This window comes from Ovis aries, chromosome 1 (assembly GCF_016772045.2).
Source record: "Ovis aries strain OAR_USU_Benz2616 breed Rambouillet chromosome 1, ARS-UI_Ramb_v3.0, whole genome shotgun sequence".
In the NCBI taxonomy this organism is placed as follows: domain Eukaryota; kingdom Metazoa; phylum Chordata; class Mammalia; order Artiodactyla; family Bovidae; genus Ovis; species Ovis aries.
Window position 1 is genome coordinate 164952202 of NC_056054.1, and position 16183 is coordinate 164968384.

At 40.7% G+C, this 16183-nt stretch overlaps 2 protein-coding genes across 5 annotated transcripts in view; one reads left to right on the plus strand and one right to left on the minus strand.

Annotated features, from left to right (window-relative positions):
* COL8A1 (collagen type VIII alpha 1 chain) overlaps nt 1–16183 on the plus strand; it is a 166312-nt gene that overhangs the window by 110183 nt on the left and 39946 nt on the right. The window lies entirely within an intron of this gene.
* The window catches only part of FILIP1L (filamin A interacting protein 1 like), a 388439-nt gene that overhangs the window by 4646 nt on the left and 367610 nt on the right, over nt 1–16183 (minus strand). Inside the window, exons 7-8 of the transcript XR_009600904.1 lie at nt 7697–7839; nt 682–888 (exon numbers count right to left, since the gene is read on the minus strand). The gene's annotated coding sequence lies outside the window, so the exon portion shown is untranslated. The remainder of the gene's footprint in view (nt 1–681; nt 889–7696; nt 7840–16183) is intronic.

Consider the following 16183-nt stretch of genomic DNA (forward strand, 5'->3'; position numbering starts at 1 on the left):
CCTTTGATTCAAAATAAAACATCCTGTGAGCTATTATTCAGTTTCTCTAGATAGTGAAGGTAAAAGCTAGGTTGGATTTTCTAGATTTTCTTAAGAAAGCAGTTTCCCCTCAGCCATGTACATGAGTATAAAGATCAAGGTTGTAATATGGTGCACTTAAAGCTCAGAGTTGTTATTAGAGCAACCAGAAAACCAGAGCATCATATAAAGTGCACCTCTTCTATAAAACAAACAGGCTATCAGTCATTTCTAACGGTGTCTACAACCTGGCCTTAGTCTTAGAACTTGAGATGTGTAAAACGTCATGTGAGAATATGTTATATAATCATATCTCTGAGCAGGATAGTGATCATAGTGATCCTAAAAACAGTGAAATACAGAGCTATTTTAGGCTTCCATTTCAAGTATTCATAGAGAAACAGTTGGTCAGCTAACTCCTTTTATAACAACAACACTAAAATTTAACTACAAAGAAAACTCAGAAATGAGTTCTTTGTGCCATTTAATCATTAAATCATAAATCCACAGACCATTAGAGCTGAAAGGGGCCTTCTAGATTATCTCATCCACTACCAACATTCTACAGATGAGAAAACTAAGGAGCATAAAAATTATTTTCTCAGGAAAAAATGAAATCACTGAAAAATATCCCAAAGTGTCTAGGAATTTCTGGAAGCTTACCTAAGAAAGGGGAGAAGGAAATGGCAACCCACTCCAGTGTTCTTGCCTGGAGAATCCCAAGGACAGAGGAGCCTGGTGGGCTGCTGTCTATGGGGTCACACAGAGTCGGACACGACTGAAGCAACTTAGCAGCAGCAGCAGCAGCACCTAAGAAATGCTAGGTATTTCAAATGCTACTGGAACTTGATAGTTTAGTTGTGGGTACTCCTGTGCAAGAAAGAAAATATACTAATGTTAACTAATATTCATATTACATGTTTAAAGCACATTTCCAGTGAATCCCTATAAAGTAAAAACCAAAAGCCTAACAAAGCCAGTGCTTTCAGACCAGATCACTCACTCCTTACTCATATTCCTTTCTTCAGTGAGTTAAATAATCAAAAGGAACTTTCTTTGCCACTTTTCAGATGCAAATCATTTGCTATCATGAGAACTTGGCTACTCCCACAGTTACTGGTAGACCAAAAAATAATGGAACATTCATTCCTAGAGTTTAAAAACAATGTCAAAATCCTCCTGATTTTATGCATTTATGAAAGCATGCTTATATAAAATTGTTATGTATTAAAAACATGTTCCTCATCCCCCTCCTAAAAAAATATATACTACGCATTACGGAGATTGTCCTGTAACAAGTAAATATTAAGGCTCTTTTTCCTAAATTTGTCTAAGAAGCTGAGATAGTAACACTTGATTCTAAGGAAAATAGAACAGTGCATGCAATCCTACTGTCATCCATAAAATGGGAATAAGAGTAGATTCTCACAGAGCTGTTTAAGGATTAAATCAATAATCGATGTAAAATGCTTAGTACAGTGAGTGGAACATAGTTGACATTTGCTAAGTGTCAGATGGTAGTCACAGCAGCAATGTTACTGAAAACACACTAGCTCCTCCACACATACCTTTCCCCTCAAGCAAACCAAACTCCTGAGATCCCCTCCCGTGTTCATGGCCCCATGTCCTCACGCGTGCCGACCCCTCTTTCCCCATGTCTTTTCCCTACTTCCCTGGGCGGAAGTTTCAGCTCTGCCACTCCCTCCTCTTACTTGTCTTCCCTCATCCCTGTGCCTGACCTCGTTGCTTTCACTTATTTCCCAAGGTGCCCTGTAATATGCCTCTTCTAGCGACTGAATCGCGACTTTTTTTAAACTTGATTTCTCGCCTCTAACACACACACGTACGCACTAAACTGGAAATGCATTGCACACACATTTTTGTATCCCTATAGAAACATCTATTTAAACGACTGAACTAACGCCTGTGTAAATATACAAGTGGTTTTTTTTCTTCATAAGTAGTTATGAGGCTAGAATGTGTACCTTGTGACCTCAGTTTTGAAGGGGAAAGAGGGTGAAGCGTGTCTTGGGAAAAGTTGGGGGACACAACTCCACAGCCCTGGCCCTGCCACAAGACTAACCTTGTGGTCTTCAATGAGTCATTTAACTCTCTGGGCTCACTCTCCTTAGTAGAATGAATGAATTGGGCAAAATGGCCTCTAAGAACCCACACAGTGCCAGCTTTTAAGTGATGTTAAACACTGGTTCATCTCAGTGGTTCGAAAACTTTAGCAGAGATCAGAATCATCAGGTGGGCTTGTGAAAATACTGATTCCTGGTCAGCGCGTCTGAGAGGGAGCCCCAGAATTTGCATATCTAGCAAGTTCCCAGGTGATGCTGAGGCTGCTATGGGGCAGGGGGTGGGCGGGGGGGGGGCCATGTCCCACACTTCGAGAACCAGGGATTAATCAGCTTAACACAGGATATCCTGACACTGTCCTGTTGCCACCTGGCAGAGAACAAGTTCACTGTAGGGTGAAAGCAAGGAAACCCAGGCTTCTGGGAAGCTGCCATCAGGAAGGTTGGGTGCCTGTGGGTGCGTTCCAAGAGTGGCCACGGAAGCCAGACTTTGCTGACCGTAACAGTTCTGTTAAAGGCCCAACTTGTGGGGAAGGGGCCGTCGGAGACCACAGTGCTGCGCTGCGCAGAAAACAAATACCAGGGTTTGATCCTTCTGTTAAAACCGACTGCTTCTCAAGTCATAGTGGATCATAGTCGCCATCTAGTGATAGCTTTGAGTTACTGCATCTAGAGACTACAGAATGAAGCGAAGCTTTCATTGGGAAACTTTTTACAAAAGTGTTTAAGATGAGAACTTCTGAAAACAAACTCTAATGTACGCTGGTCTTGTCTTCATTGGTACCTAGGCACTGTAGACATAAACAGGTACATATCACTTTGTGCTAGGCACTGTTTTAACACTGTATCTGTGTTCAGTTATTCACAGCAACCCAATAACAATTATTATGACCACTTTATAGACAGGAACTATAGCTACAGATATGCAAAGAAATTAAGCTTGCCTGAGGCTGCCCAGCCAGTAGAGTGGTAGAGCTAGGATTGAACCTAAACAGTTGCTGGAGAGATACTGTTCTAGCCAGTCTCTCTTATATCAGCCGTTTAAATACACAGGTAATGGAAACAATTGATACCTGTATAGCAGCGCCACCCTTATCATGGTTTTGTTTTCTGCAGTTTGTTACAGTCAACCACCATCTGAAAACATCAAATGGCAAATTCCAGAAATAAACAATTCATAAGTTTTAAATCGCATGCCATTCTGAGTAGCATGATGAAATCTTGTGCCCTCTTGCCCCAACCCACCCAAGATAGTATTAATATTATCCCTTTGCCCCATTAGTTAGTCAGTTTGGAGCCGATTCAGTTATCAGATCAACCATGGTGGTATCTCAGTGCTGTGTTCAAGTCACAATTATTTTACCTAATAATGACCTCCAAGCCCCAGAGCAGTTATACTGGTAATTAGGATATGCCGAAGCCTTGCAGGCCACGGTCCATGGGGTCACAAACAGTCAGACACAACTGAGCAACTAAGCACAGCACAAGAGGAGCTATTTCTAAATGATAAAGGGGAAGTTCTTGACTTCACAAGGAAAAAAGAAAAACATGCTGAGGCTGCTAAGATCTACAGTAAAAAACAAAGTTTCTATCTATGAAATTGTGAAGAAGAAAAAAGAAATCCATGCAGGTTTTGCAGTCACATTATAAACTGTAAAAATTATGCCCCCAGTGTGTGATAAGTACTTAATTAAAATGGAAAAGACATTAACTTTGTACAATAAGATATTTTGAGAGAGAGGCCACATTTACATAACTTTCATTATACTGTATTGTTATAATTGTTCTATTTTGTTATTAGTTACTATTGTTAATCTCTTACTGTGATTAATTTATAAATTGAATTTTATCATAGGTATGTAGGTATAGGAAAAAACATAGTACATAGGGCTTGGTACTATCCAAGGTTTCAGGCATCCAGTGGGGTCTTATCCACAGATAAGGGGGTATTGCTATGAACAGCTACCAGCTCCCAGATATGGGTTTAAAATTTTTATAACATATATATTGAAGCATTTAATTTTTTCAATTCTTCAAAATGAAATCATCTCATGTGGAATAAGTAAAGAAATGTTTCTACCTACAAAAGATACCACAATGCAAAAAAAAGAGAGAGAGAGAGAGAGAGAGAGAGAGAGAGAACCAACTTGGAATCAACTTTGAACTTGCTCTGCAACTTTGGTCAGGATGCTTAACCTCTCTGGGCCCTGCTTCCTTCATGTATGAAATAGAAAAAGTGAAAATGTAATTTACATGGCTGGAAGTTCTTTAAAGCTAGACTACATTTTTGAGACACTACTCAACTTATCCTGTGAATGTGGTCATGAGAGCAAATAGAAAGACAATGGCTTTTCTCAAATTGTCCTGCACACAGGACAGGCAACGGGACAGCAAGTTTGATCTCCTGGTCTATTATGCAGAAGTGCTAGAGGTAGTAAGGACACTCGCAGTGAATGCACAGGAGTAAAGAGCTCAGTGATGGAGGTCTGTGTTTCACTTTTCTTCCTGGGCGCTGCCCTCAGCCTGTACACCTGAACTCTACAGCCCTGTGTGTCCCTGCCTTCCAAGAGTCCTCACGAAAGCACTTTTGCAGAAAAGTTGAATCTTTGCTGGTGGATTGAGGTCTAACTCCCCTCACTCCAGACTTCTTTTATCAGAGATTTCCTGGATTTAAAAAGCTGGTCGCTGCTAATCCTTCTAACTCCCTATCTAAGACTTCTCAGTTACCAAACCATGTCTAACCTCAATAACTACAAGATCGTTATCAAACCAAAATATTGACACTAGTGGTACAGAGATACACATGTTGGCAATTGCTTGGTGCTGAGTTCTGACTGGATAGAGAAATGAGTATTTCCAGCACCGGATACAGGATCTTTTGGACGAACACATGAATGTAATTATGTATTACAATGTACATACTTTTCCTTCAAAGAGCTCAGGTTTCTATAAGGTTACTTTTAAAATAAAGATACTCAAAATAAGGTAAGGTAAGGTGCCTAAGTAATGGTGGCTCAGGATAAGTCTTTATGGAGAGATCCTAAAACTTGCTGATATCGAAAATGTTTCCTCAGTATCTAAATCAGTCAAACGCAGAGTAACGGGAAGAGAATGGTAATTGCCAGGGACTGAGAGGAGCAAAACTGGAGAGCTGCTGTTCAGTGGGTATAAAGTTCAGTTGTGTGAGATGAGTTAAGTTCTAGAGATCCGCTGGAGAACACTGTATTGGTGGTTAATGACGCTACGTGTGCGTGCCTAGCCGCTCAGTCGTGTCCGGCTCTTTTCAACACCATGGACTGTGCCTGTCAGGCTCCTCTGTCCATGGAATTTTCCAGGCAAGAACACTGGAGTGGGTTGCCATTTCCTACTCCATAGTGATGCTGTACTGTATCTTTAAGAGCTTAAGAGGTTAGATCTTGTGTTATCCATTCTTACCATGAAAGAAAGAAAGAAAGGGGGTAGGAAAGAAGAAAGGAAGGCAAGGTTGTTGCTGTCCATGTAAGGCAGACTTTAAAAACTAATAACTTTGAGATACTGGTGTTTTAGGGAAATAGGACTAGTTTTCAACATTATTCTTTGTGATCCATGCAATGTCGTATAACCATAGCTTTCTTCAAAACTTATATTTAAAACACTATGCAGTTATCAAAATAAGAATTAAATTTTAAAAGAACTACAGAGGCTGTCATAATTTCTGATGCAAAATAAATAAATAAACAACAGGAACATCTCATAAACTTTGAGCTTGTGGTAATTTCATTTTCCAAAATAAGGAAGCCTAGGGTAAAATTAGTTTCCCGAAACTTATAAACCTCTACTGGTGTTAGTTAATTCGATTTCAGAATTAATGTTTTTTAAGTGAAAGGAGTTTTTAATTCCAGAGGTTCTGGGAAACGTCAGCACCTTGTCAAGGTTGAGCCATGTTTAGCAACAGTGACATTCCACTGCCCCGTGGACTCCACCCTGAGACAGAATCCTAAACCAGGCAATCAGCCTGATCCAGTGCGATGTTTCTAGATGTTCTCTTACAAAATAGTTTCAAAGACCCATGACTAGAGAATTACAAAATCATGCCTTCCGTTTAGAACATGTTTATAAATATGCATAATGGAAGCTTAGCTCTCCACTCTTTCAAGAAGTACAAGGTAAAAGTCCATGGTTCAGTTCAAAGGAATGTTAAATATCAGCCTGAGATTTATACTCTTGGGAAAGAATGTTACAGTGGAAAAAGGGAAGAAATGTGCTTGGTTTGTGAGCCAGTGGCTCTTTTGTGAGAACCAGAGTCTTGAACTTTGAGGCAGCCGTGTCGTACTGAGCATGGCCACAAAGGCCTGAGGACAGTGCCATGACATCACCTATATATGATTGCTGCTGCTGCTGCTGCTGCTAAGTCACTTCAGTCATATCCAACTCTGTGTGACCCATAGACGGCAGCCCACCAGGCTCCCCTGTCCCTGGGATTCTCCAGGCAAGAACACTGGAGTGGGTTGCCATTTCCTTCTCTAATGCGTGAAAGTGAAAAGTGAAAGTGAAGTCATTCAGTTGTGTCCGACTCGTAGAGACCCCATGGACTGCAGCCTAGCAGAGCAAGGAAATGCTTTGAGGGTATAGCCAAAATCACTGTAAATCTGGATAAAGCCAGAACTAAGTAAACAGTATTTTTCAAATAGATACTGGAATTATTTGATGTACATGCAAAGTAAACAGAAGGAACCCCAAATTCCAAGGAAATACGGTTTCTTTGTCAGGTCCCCTCTCTCAGAGAATGCCTCCTTTATCGTACTTCAGCTTGTCTGATGGATACTATTATAATTAGTTATAACTTTTTTATAGATAAAGACATGAAATTCTAACAGCATATAAAGAAAGGACCTTACTATCTTCTCTATTGTTGTGTCCCCAGAAATTAGAATGGTACTTGGCATACAGCTAGTACTCAGCAAATTTTTGTTGAATGAATGAACAAAAACTGGAATAAACTGCTAAGTCAAAGGAAAATACAGAAAGTAAAAAAGGAATCTTCTCTTCCCAATTGTTTTTATGTAAAAAGCCATATTGTCAGCTGAAATCTAATAAAAATTACAAGAGAAAATTTTCTTTCTGGGGAGCAGCTCTTATCTAATGTACTTTTTTTCTCAGCTGCCAGCCTTGGGTTCTCATTGCCCCATATATTTACAACATACATTGGCATTCACTGAGCATAACAGATCTTTATCTTGAGTTTCACTGGTTTTTATGTAGTCTACATACTTCACTCCATCTTTATCATCTTTGACAAGTGAACATTACCAAACTGAAGAGTTAAATTAAAAATTGAATAACTGACAGGCTGGCAACCACAAATGTTCATTTCTTTTGACCACCCACTCAATTCGAAAATTCTAATTTGTCTTAAATTTACATCAGTTCATGCTTCTTTAATTTTTTTTTTTTTTACATCAGTCCATTCACCCTAACCAGTTCTGACCTCAAGCCGTATTGCATAGCAGTGGATTGAAGCTAGTAGAGAGAGAAAAATATGAAACAAAAAAGGAAGCATCCTTTTAGGAAAGTTAATGACAAAACAGAAGCCTCACACATCTAAGGTATGGACCTACCTGGAATCTGGTCTGGATTTTAGAGGCCGTTATCACTCAGCCTTGACTGGATCCACATGAATCTATTCTTTTATCCAATGTTGTATCCAATGTTCTTTGAGATCCTTGACTCAAAGACCTTTTAGAAATGTGTACAAGTCATTCTAAAGTGAGAAAGTGAGTAAGATACATTCTAGTAGAAAGTCAAGGGGAGAGAACATAAACCTTTCCCATCCCCCTTTTGGTGACATTACATTGTAAAAATAGATTTGGGGAGGAGCCTAGGGGAGGAATTTCAGTTAAGCTAATCTAATTACAAGTAGAATTTCTTTCAGGCTACAGGAGGCTTTGGCAAACATTGGTTGGTACATTCTTCCTAAAAGGTAAAAGCCTTTTTCTCCCCTCTTTGGCAGGTTTTAAATGATACTTAGAGTGTCAGGCAAACCTTCCAAACCATGACCAAAAGCAGGTTAATCCAAAACACACAGCAACCTCAGCCAGCTCAAGATCAACAAAACAAATCTAGGCCTAGGGATTAGAGGATGTTAACTGTGAAACATAATCCCATGATATTTATGGCTCCAGAGACTGAACACAGCTACTCTTGAGCACAATGAAGTACTCCTTCCACTGGGGCCATCGCTTATATTCAATGCTCTCAGTTCAGTTCAGTCGCTCAGTCGTATCTCTTTGCAACCCCATGAACCGCAGCACGCAAGGCCTCCCTATCCATCACCAACTGCCAGAGTCTACCCAAACCCACATCCATTGAGTCGGTGATGCCATCCACCATCTCATCCTCCGTCATCCCCTTCTCCTCCTGCCCTCAATCTTTCCCAGCATCAGGGTCTTTACCAATGAGTCAGCTCTTCACATCAGGTAGCCAAAGTATTGCAGTTTCAGCTTCAACATCAGTCCTTCCAATGAACACCCAGGACTGATCTCCTTTAGAATGGACTGGTTGGATCTCCTTGCAGTCCAAGGGACTCTCAAGAGTCTTCTCCAACACCACACTTCAAAAGCATCAATTCTTCGGCACTCAGCTTTCTTCACGGTCCAACTCTCACATCCATACATGACTACTGGAAAAACTATAGCTTTGACTAGACAGATCTTTGTTGACAAAGTAATGTCTCTGCTTTTTAATATGCTGTCTAGGTTGGTCATAACTTTCCTTCCAAGGAGTAAGCATCTTTTAATTTCATGGCTGCAGTCACCATCTGCAGTGATTTTGGAGCCCCAAAATATAAAGTCAGCCACTGTTTCCACTGTTTCCCCATCTATTTGCCATGAAATGATGGGACCAGATGCCATGATCTTCATTTTCTGAATGTTGAGCTTTAAGCCAACTTTTTCACTCTCCTCTTTCACTTTCATCAAGAGGCTCTTTAGTTCTTCTTCACTTTCTGCCATAAGGGTGGTGTCATCTGCATATCTGAGGCTATTGATATTTCTCCTGGCAATCTTGACTCCAGTTTGTGCTTCCTCCAGCCCAGCATTTCTCATGATGTACTCTGCATTATAAGTTAAATAAGCAGGGTGACAATATACAGCCTTGACACACTCTTTTTCCTTTTTGGAACCAGTCTGTTATTCCATGCCCAGTTCTAACTGTTGCTTCCTGACCTGCATACAGGTTTTTCAAGAGACAGGTCAGGTGGTCTGGTAGTCCCATCTCTTTCAAAATTTTCCACAGTTTACTGTGATCCACACAGTCAAAGGCTTTGGCATAGTCAATAAAGCAGAAATAGATGTGATTTTTTTTTCTGAAACTCTCTTGCTTTTTTAATGACCCAGCAAATGTTGGCAATTTGATCTCTGGTTCCTCTGCCTTTTCTAAAACCAGCTTGAACATCTGGAAGTTCATGGTTCATGTATTGTTGAAGCCTGGCTTGGAGAATTTTGAGCATTACTTTACTAGCATGTGAGTGTACCATATTGAAAAGAACCGATTAGTTACAATCTGTGCAATAGGACTGTAGTTCTCAGACTTTTGTGGTCTTACCCATCAACTGGAGTAAGGTTGTGGAAAATTCAGTGCTTTGGTCCTCTCCCTGGGCCTGTCAAGTTAGACTCCTCCATGGGGGAGGAGTCAGGAGTAAGGGAGACCAATGAGAAAGACGCAGTGCTTCTGCCAGCATTCATTGAGAATCACTGCATTGGAGTGTGGAGATAGTTCAGTTAACTCAGAATTCTCTCCAGCTCTAGTTCCCTGCACCTAACATTGGCTGAAACCTGCCAGATACTTGATGATTATTGAATGCATTGAAGACAGTGAGCATTTATGGATACTAGGCACTACTGTAAGCACTCTGCACATATTAAGTCATTTAATACTCACAATAGAGGTCTATCATTAGCCCTGACACTTTCTGGGCATTCTGCTCATACTCTGTCCAAAGTGTCACACGACCGGTTCCTTTGTTGCATTCAATTGCCACCTCCTCAGGAAGACCCTCCCTGACTGCCTTCTAAAGTAGCATCAGTCTTACACCCACCCCATCACAAGATCCTGTTCCTCCTCTTTATAGCATTTGCCTCTGTCTGAAATATCTGGTTTGGTTTTTTTTTTTTTTTTCTTTTCCTTTTTTGGGGACTTCCTTCACTAAAATATTGGGTTGGCAAAAAAGTTTGTTCAGGTTTTTCTGTACCATCTTACAAAAAAATCCAAATGAACTCTTTAGCCAAAACAATGTATGCTCCACAAGTACAGAAATCTTGCAGGTTTTATTTGTCACTGTATCTTTAATGCAGGACTCACAGTAGATATCAAGGAAACATTTAAACATTTAAGTAAATATATGTTAAAATGCACAGTAAATGTAAAGTAAAAGAGTTGTGTTTGCTATGTAATTTCTTCATTCTCTCAGAGATTTCAAAATTATTATGGTAAGTGTAAAAAGCAAAAAAAAGAAAAGAAAAACCTCTAATCCAAAAATGTCCTGAAGATGGTTTCCTGATCTACCCTGTCCCAAGTCAGAGATTGGACATGAGAAAAGGGGAGAATCAGTAAGGGTTTAAATGAAAAGTCTGGAAGATTTTTTAACCCTAGGGTGTCAATATTTTGTTTGAAATGAATTCTTAGGACATCAGACACACCCATGTTCAAATGTAGGTTAAAAAACACATCCCAAGATTAAATATACATAATTTTTAGATTAGCCATTGTTTTTATTGGCCACACAATGACTCTGCTTTACTCGTTTAAAACGTTGTATCTACATGACACTTGAAGAGCTAGTTTAGTCAATGAAACCCAAGTCAATTGTTTCAATAGTAAGAACGAGTAGACCAGGTCACTCAAAATGGTGAATGTGTCAGAATCATTGACCATTTTATCCTGTGCCAACAAAGTTAAACTTAGGAATTGGCTGTAGACTTTAGAGAAAGAAAGAAACTTATTTAAAATGGATTTCTCGAATAGTGTGGCTCAAAACCATGGCCTTTGAAATAGGCCACTCACTAGTGATGTCGGATCACTGCTAGACAAACCCCGGCAAGACTCTGATCACGGATAATCAAATCAACCTCCCCCTCTTCCTTTACGGTAACAGGTCTTAGGCAAACAAGAGCCAGGGCTGAGGCATTACTGCTGAATGAAGCCTTTTGTGCCGAGTCATTTTTTTTTACCACTTCCTCGGAAATGCCAAACAGTGAATGTCGTCAGGCATGTTGTTGGATAGAATATACTCAAAATCAAATAGAAACATTAAAAAAAGTTTTCCTTGTTTTATTTTGAGAGTATCTTTTCACTGTGATCATGCCAGGAGTTAGCCAGGCCTAGGCTGGCTTCATTAGTCATCTCAGAGAATGTGGATAGATCACGGGAAAGTCGTCCGTCTTTGAGAAATTGCTGTTCCCCCATCACATTCACTTCGGTCAGTCAAACTTGAAAGTACTGAACTAGATGAGGGAAGGGCCAGAGGAGGGTGCGCAACCAATAGTGAGGTCCACTTTCACTACAGGAAGGCAAAGATCCTTTGCAAATACCTTCGCCTATGAAGAATTTTGCAGCCACCCAACCCACCCCAGCTTCCTAGGTGACTCAGTGGCAAAGAATCCACCTGCCAATGCAGGAGATGCAGGTTCGATCCTTGGATTGGGAAGATACACTGGAAAAGGAAATGGCAACCCACTCCAGTATTCATGCCGGGGAGAACAGAGGAGCCTGGTGGGCTACAGGCCGTTGGGACTCAAAGAGCTGGACATGACTCAGAATGCACACATCCACCTCACCCCCACCCCCACTGAGAAAGAATCAGAATTTTTAAAACAAGAGAGGAACTTGTTTTCATTGAAAAGTTTTTCCAGTACAATCAATCAAGAGTAAAGATAATTTCCATGTTCATTACCCAGTCTTCAAAACAGTCTGGGTTAAGTCAAAGCCAGGTTTAGCACGTTCTGTTTCCATTTTGTGAGCAAAACATGATTTGGATTACAAATTTCTCTGAGGTTCATGCATAGAGCTGAAAGACTCTGTCATTTCCTTATCAGAAGCAACAGGAGAAATTCCAAATATGAAGAATTGTCGAGATTTATTGCCTCAATTCCTGGTCTGACACTTGGCTCAGAACAAAGAGTACACAGCCAAAAAGAAGTCCTTTCCTAAGGTATGAAAGGAACTGGCTGCTTGTAAAGTCCAGACTTGGGAGTGACACAAACGGGGGTTTGGGCTTTTACACAGCCAGCTAAACCTACTCTGTTTGAAGTCAGATCAGTTGATTTCTTGAACATTTCAAATAAGCAAAATTCTGCAGGAAATGGGAGCCAGATGCATTTTTTAACTCAGGAGTTCCTTGGAAGACGGGTAGAAAATAACCACACAACATCCTCGAGTTTCATTCTGGCCCTTCTCCTGGACCTGCTGTCCTGAACCATACCTCTGACATGTATGCAGAGAAAATGATGGAATAAACTGCAAGAAGGGTACAGGTAGAAGTGTTTTTAAATCATAATTTGAATTTCTTTAAATAGTAATTTAAAATTTATTTACATAATAGTTATATTTAAATACAAAAAGAAATAGTATGTGTCTGATAAAAATGTAGACCAGTTTTAAAATACTACATTATTTGGAAGAGGCTCCAAAACATTTTAGGAAGCATCTATTGTAAACTAGGCACTGCGTTGGCAATTTTCCCAGTTATCCTCTGAGGCAGGTTGTCATTATTCTGGTGATAGCCCCAAGAAACAGAGGCTTCTTGAGACTTGGTGATTTGCCAGAGGCCCTGGTGGCTCAGACAGTAAAGCGTCTGTCTACAATGCGGGAGACCCAGGTTCAATCCCTGGGTTGGGAAGATCCCCTGGAGAATGAAATGGCAATCCACTCCAGTACTATTGCCTGGAAAATCCCATGGACAGAGGAGCCTGGTAGGCTACAGCCCATGGGGTCGCAAAGAGTTGGACATGACTGAGCAACTTCACTTTCACTTTCATGATGATTATAAATAAAGAAACAGAGACTGACCCATCAAAGGAGTTCCCAGCTGGCCCTTGGGACTGAGATCCAAACAGAAAGCATCTGAGACCTATGCTTCTTCTACACTGACTTTTGCTGGTCCTCACATGTGACCCAGGAATAAATGTTGAAGATGGAACAGGAGTGGTTGGCAGCTGCGTGCATGCCAGAAATGCCACCAGGCCAAGTAGGCACAGGCAACTTCCCCCCAGAAACTTAGTGGGGAGAAAGAAGAGGCACTCTCCTTTCTCTGAAAAGCTTTGGCTTCAGACATTTAGAGAAAGCATAAGAAACATGAAAAGAAACAGACTCACTTGGCCACACCTAGCCACTAACTTGCTAACACCTTGTTCCTTGTTCTTGTTGACTTTCACAGAAGATGAAATATTTCTTGCCTCTTAACTTCACATATGCTGACCAGAAGCCCCCAGGTTTCCTGGAATTTTTATTAAGAATTCCAAATATTCCAGCAATAATTCTCAGACACCAAACTTTGACTGACAAAGGGCAGATACACACCCAGTTGGGTGCAATCAACGTCTGGGGATTTTCCCTCTGCTTTCTTCTGCTTTTTCTTCCAATGAGACTGTCCCATTATTGGTTTTGATTTATTGATTATGATCATATTTTCCTTTTCAAGAAATCTTATTTGCAAGATTAAAAAAAAAGAATAAAAATGGTAGTGGATAGCTATTCCTGGTATTTTATTAGTTCTCCTCGGCTTTTGCTTTTGAACAATCTGCTCTATTTCTTGAGCCTTCCTGTGTCAGCAAAGAAAATCATGGACGTTTTATCATGGAATGTGTGTGTGTGTGCTTGGAGGAGGTGGCTTTCATTGGGGATTTTTTTTTTTCCTGCTTTTCCAAGTTTTCTGAGTCACTTTTCAAGAAAATTTCTAAAGTAAACCTTCTCACTTTTGATCCTGACTTTTCCTTCAAATTTTTAAAGTCAGTGTTATTAGAGTATAGTTGCTTTACAATATTGTGTTAGCTTCTACTGCATACCAAAATGAATCTTCCATACATATGCATATATGCCCTCCCTTTTGGATTTCCTTCCCATTTAGGTCACCAGAGGGCATTAAGTAGAGTTCGCCGTGCCACACAGCATGTTCCCCTCACTGTCGATTTTATTCATGGTATCAATAGTGTATATGTGTCTATCCCAGTCTCCCAATTCCTCCCACTTCTTTCCCCTTGGGATCCATACATCCGTTTTCTGTGTCTGCGCCTCTATTTCTGCTTTGCAAATTAGGACATCTGTACCATTTTTCTAGATTGTGCATGTATGTGTTAATATACAGTATTTGTTCTTTTCTTTCTGGCTTACTTCACTCTGTATGAAACTCTCTAGATCCATCCAGATCTCTACAAATGACCCAGTTTTGTTCCTTTTCATGTTTGACTAATATTCCGCTGTATACACGTACCACATCTTTATCTGTTCCTCTGTTGATGGATATTTAGGTTGCTTCCATGTCTTGGCTATTGTGAATAGTGCTAGCACAGAATTTTTTTTTATGAGTATCCATGTTAATTAGGCATGTGTTCTTATAAGTGGAGGCTCTCACATACTACATTTAGCTATTTAAAAGTTATGGATCAAAAATAAAATAAAATAAAATAAAAGTTATGGATCAGACTGACAAAACGTCAAAAGCTCCATGTTCTATCCTCTTTCTTGGCAAGTATACACTCATGGCAACCTGAAAGTCTATGTTCAGGTTTGGAGTTCTCAGACTCCTTGAGGTGCTGCACAAGGACACAGAGACATGGGGAGGTCAGTCCACCCCTGGCTCATTTGTTCTCACCTCCAGCTTGGCCTCAGACCACAAGAGATTTCACAGCCAGGACGTGAACAGTGCAGTCAACTCCATCCACGCTCTCCAACAAGCAGCTTCTCCCTGGCCCCTCATTGGACCCAGAGGCACAATCCACCTCAGGAGCCTGAGCCCTTAGAAAAACCCTTCAGAGTCACTAGAAGGAGCTCAGGATCATCTGGGTAGAGAACTCTAGGGTCTTGTGTAGAAGGGAGTGGGCTCTGGGCAGCACAATCTGTGGCTTCCTTACCCCCACCGCAGACGGAGGCGGCACAGCTTCAGGGAGGTCTCTCTTGGCCTGATAGAAGTAGTGCTTGGACTTAATGTCCCCTTTGTTGTAATGGCTAAGTGAGGGTTAACCTTATACTGGACGCTTTTTAATCCATAGCGTCCAAGTCACAGTGAAAGGCATCTCAGAAGGATGTTTAGAACTAGAGGCTCCAGATCTGTGGTTTCTCATAAGGCATGGCTTCTGCACCTCAATATCACTGATTATGCAATTTGCTCTTTGAATTGCAAGCCCAGTCATCTGATTACCTGTTCTAGTTTTTGTGGTCCAAAGCCAGTGAGGAAATAGGATCTGTTAAATATTCAAAAGGATATGTCATTAACAATGGATTATAATCTAACGTAGAAATAACTTTGATTAAGAGGAAGGAGAATAAGCACATGTGTCATCGTCATAAGCGTCCTTAGAGGATGAAGCAAGCAAGACCCGAAGAAATGTACTCTGGGAGATGGGAGGGAGGAGAGACAGGGTTCCTCAGGTTTACACTCTTTTCAAGTGAGGTACACAGTGATTCTCCCACCTGCCTAATGCCCTGAATTCACTCCTGCCTCTGTCAGTAATGATAGCAACCAAACAGCTTACGTAACGCTTACTCTGTGCTAGACATTATTCTAAACACTGTATCTACATTTACCCATTTAATCTACACAAAAGCCTTATGAGGTAGCTATTATTATTACCTTCATTTTATATAGGAGAAAAGTGAGGCATAAAAAGATGTGGGGGGGGGGATTAAGCCTTACCCAAGGTCACATGGGTAATAACAGTCAGAGTGGGGATTTGAACACTGTCTGTGCATCACTAGAGTCTGCTCACTAGCAACACATTCTACTGTGTATTGGGATGTCCCGCCACCCAGGGGCTGGACAGCTCAGCCATTTCTCACCCTCCACTTCCCCATTCTGCTTTCTGTGGGAAGAGAAAAGTGTCCCATGGCCATCA